Consider the following 3997-nt stretch of genomic DNA (forward strand, 5'->3'; position numbering starts at 1 on the left):
TAAACAAAGATGCTCGCGAGCGTTGCGGTCGTTAAGTGGAACGCGCCCTATGTTGGTCCCGTAGTGAATCCTACGTGCAAACTAACCGCAACCGGCGTAACGTAAGTGAGAAAAAAGTATATTTGTAATGTTATTTTCTAAAAAAAAACGTTTTAAATATCTCTGAGACATTTTTAAGACATTTTAGATATACACGTTGTGTAGAGTTATATCATACCATAACCTGTACTATTTCTATTTAATTTTATATATGTATGTGTCGATTGAGAATTTTATCATTAAATATTTTTATGTACTTTTATTAAATTCCTCATCTTTGCAGATATCATTATTCTGTGAAACATGGTCAAAGTGTGTGAAGTATCGGTTGTAAACCCACTTGGCATATAATATTTCTGATACATTGCTGCAATATTTCATTTGAAATATTACACCTTTCAACAATATTACAGAAATATTTCACGACCGTTTCTGCAATGTTTCAATGTCCGCAACCAGTTCAAATGCAACCTTGCTAAAAGATTTCAGCAATATTTCGGTAATATTACTGAAATATTTCTGAAACATATCCCAAGTAGCAAACTGACGTCATAATGACGATAAATTTTGATCACAAAATGACCACTTAGATATCCTAAAGTTAGGTCTCATGAGACCCGAAAATGATGTTGATATGTCACATCCACGAGACGTCATTTTCTGATGTTTGTTTGACGGCGAAACTAAAATCAATTACAGTAATAATATATAATAACATACATTAATGTGATATATATTATAGATAAATTTAAATAATTTAATTTATAAAATTAAAGATTTTATTTATATGGAAGTTAATTTCTGTTTTATATTTTAAGCAGATTGAATTTGATGCGCACATTTTCATATATCCAAAATTATTATTTATTAAATATTTCATGAGAAATGTTATTTTGCGCAACATTCTAAAAACGTTACAAAAAATAGTATTCAGCCGCTAGTTCGTTTGTTTACCGCTATGCGACGCGCGATCTCGTATTTGAGATTTGGTCATGAGAATTTAAAGCTTGCAAAGAGCAACTGGCAGGAAATAAAAAATGTAATTATTTTCTATCTGTTCAATTTCTGATGCAATCTCAACATAGGAAATTCAGATATTGGATTTTTTGTTTAGAAAATATTACACGGCTCAAACCCGGAAGGCCTAATATTCATGTACAGTACGAAAACTTCAAATATCAAAGAACGTTAACTATTTTCAATATTAGATTTTTAATATTGGCAGTAAATAACAGAACGCAATCTTAATTTATATTTCAATTTCAGAATTTGCTTCTTGAAACGTACGAAAAATATCCCTAACATATCCTATAAAAATTCTTAGGATGTTCCACAGGATCTCCCTGGATTCTCCAGAGGCTAATATTCGGCTATCATTTACTCTTTCTCAGGACGTCCAGAGGAGATCCGAGGATTAAAATGCGATGTCCTCAGGATATCCTACATGTATGCCACCTGGATGTCCTAAGGACATCCTTGTGCTATCTGGGAGGGGTGTGACACAAAGATCAGAATTGTCAATATCTATTCCCATACAGAACATTGCAATTACCCAGTAAACGCTAGATATTCCTGGATATTTATAAAATGTTCCTACGATCCAAAATTAACATCCTAATCAAAGAATATTCCAAAACATTTCGGAATATTTACAGAATGTACAAGGAATATTCAGATAAGCGTGGAATGTTCCATTTTTTATCCATATTTTGAATATTCCAAAAATATTCTCAGGACATGCTTGAAAAACATTCGGAACATATCCCATGTATATTCCATCATATATTCAGTGAAATATTTCTGTACCATTTCCGAACATTACAGTATTTCAGCAATATTACATGCCGAGTGGGAAGTAATGGAAGGACAAGGAGTACGCTTGCACAGATTTCCAAAGCATGTGGAATAAAATAGTAGTAAACAAATCATGTACGATTGTCATTTATCTTAAAGAAAATATAAGATATGATATAAAATATAAGATATAAGCATGATTATATATATCAATAACCCCTGGATGTCTGTAAGATATCTGCTCTGTCCATTATATTGGATGTCCTTTGGATTTCCAGAGGACAAATACATATGCAATTAATTGTTAACATTAATTCCGTTTAATATTAATAATTGAATTTGATGCGCACATTTTCATATATTCAACCCAGACAGCACAAAACATCCTCGGGATCATCCTGAGTATGTCCAGGACGATTCAGGACATTTGTAGGATGTTTTAAGATATTATTACAAATATATTTGATAAAAATTTAATGTGAACGCAAGAGTCAGCCAATCACGACGTAGTCGCTGCGCGCGCAAGTAATGAGATACGTACGTACGTCGGTTTTCACTAATGTCCGATAAGATTGATCCAAGAAGGTTCCATTAATATTCTATGAATATTTTGTGTATGTTATTGCTCATACAAGTAGTGTTCATAGAATATTCTGAATATTTCACGATTATTTGAACGTTCTGTGAACATTTCTCTACTTTTTCGGTATATACGGAACTTTTGGAATACGAATGGGATATTTCAGGAATATCTAGCGTTTACTGGGTATATTGCAGCAATGTTACAATCTTGCAAGTTGCAATATAATATTGTTGAGACATTATTAGAACATGTAATTGTAATATTTCATGAGAATGTTACAGCAACATTTCAAAAGCATTACAAAAAACAGTTTTCGACAATCGCTAGTTCGTTCGTTTACCGCTATGCGGCGCGCATTGCGTTATCTATTCTGCTTTTAAGTTTTAATCATGATGGTTATATAAAGCTTGCAAAGAGCGGCTAGTAAGATTATTAAAGGTATAATAACTATTTTTATCAGATTAATTTGTCTGATACGATCCCAACACAGAGGATTCAGATATTGACCCTGCCGAAAATGGTCGATTAAAACCGATTCAAACAATCCGTTTTAATCGGTTTTAATCGGTTTTAATCGGTTCAATCCGCGCCCGGATTACAACTTCCATGCAATATTACAATGTTTCAATGTAAGATCTATGCAACGTTTCTGCAATCTTTCGGTGCTGTATGGATTTTCTTCGTTACTTATTGGAACTCTTCTGAGTGGCAGTAGACTGTAACCTTTGCAATGCCTTCTCCATTTGGACAATCTTATTGAACATCTTACGCAACTGCTGCAAGCCTAAGTTATGTTCAACTGTCAAGTCTTGAATAACTTGTGATGCTTTGTCACACTGTAATTTAAGTTCCTCAATTGTACAACATTTTACTTCGGAAACCAGTATAGAAGGGATTGAATGTCTTTCTTGAATAGAATGAATCTAAAATATAAGTTATAACAAATAAATGAAAATTATAATTAAATTATTATTTAAGTTGACTTTTTGAGCAAAAATCTGTTTTAATTGACGATTTTCGGCAGGGTTAATACTGACCTTTGTAGAAGATTTATTTGATTCTTGAATAAAAATAATATCAGTCTTATTGTCTTCCCTCTTTAAAAAGAGCTGGTTCCTACACAATGAACAAATGTCATGTTATGATAATAACCTTACTTTCTTTAACGTTTTAATGAAATATATCGATGTCACTTACCGAATTGATCTGCATTTCTCAATTTGATGTGATATTCGGAAACTTCTACTTCATTTATATAACCCTTTCACTGCTCCAAAAATATATTTACGATTATCGATTTACTGCTCCAGACGTATATTTACAAATGGACAGCTGCGGGCCCAACATGGCGATCATGGGAAGCATGGAGGGGGTAACGATGTCGCGTCTCTGATTATTTAGGACTCTATATGTGACGGGACAAAAACGATAACTTTGGGCGAGCAGCCGCAAGCCGCAAGCAATCAATCGGTCTTTTGAATAATCTCACTTTTGGTGTTTGCAACCTCTGTTTTTACCCTCTTTGAGGGAAACGAGATACTTTCTGTGTTGGAGGATTGCATTGGTTGAAGAAGTTCTGTT

Source organism: Formica exsecta, unplaced genomic scaffold (assembly GCF_003651465.1).
Source record: "Formica exsecta isolate Colony F162 unplaced genomic scaffold, ASM365146v1 scaffold775, whole genome shotgun sequence".
NCBI lineage: Eukaryota > Metazoa > Arthropoda > Insecta > Hymenoptera > Formicidae > Formica > Formica exsecta.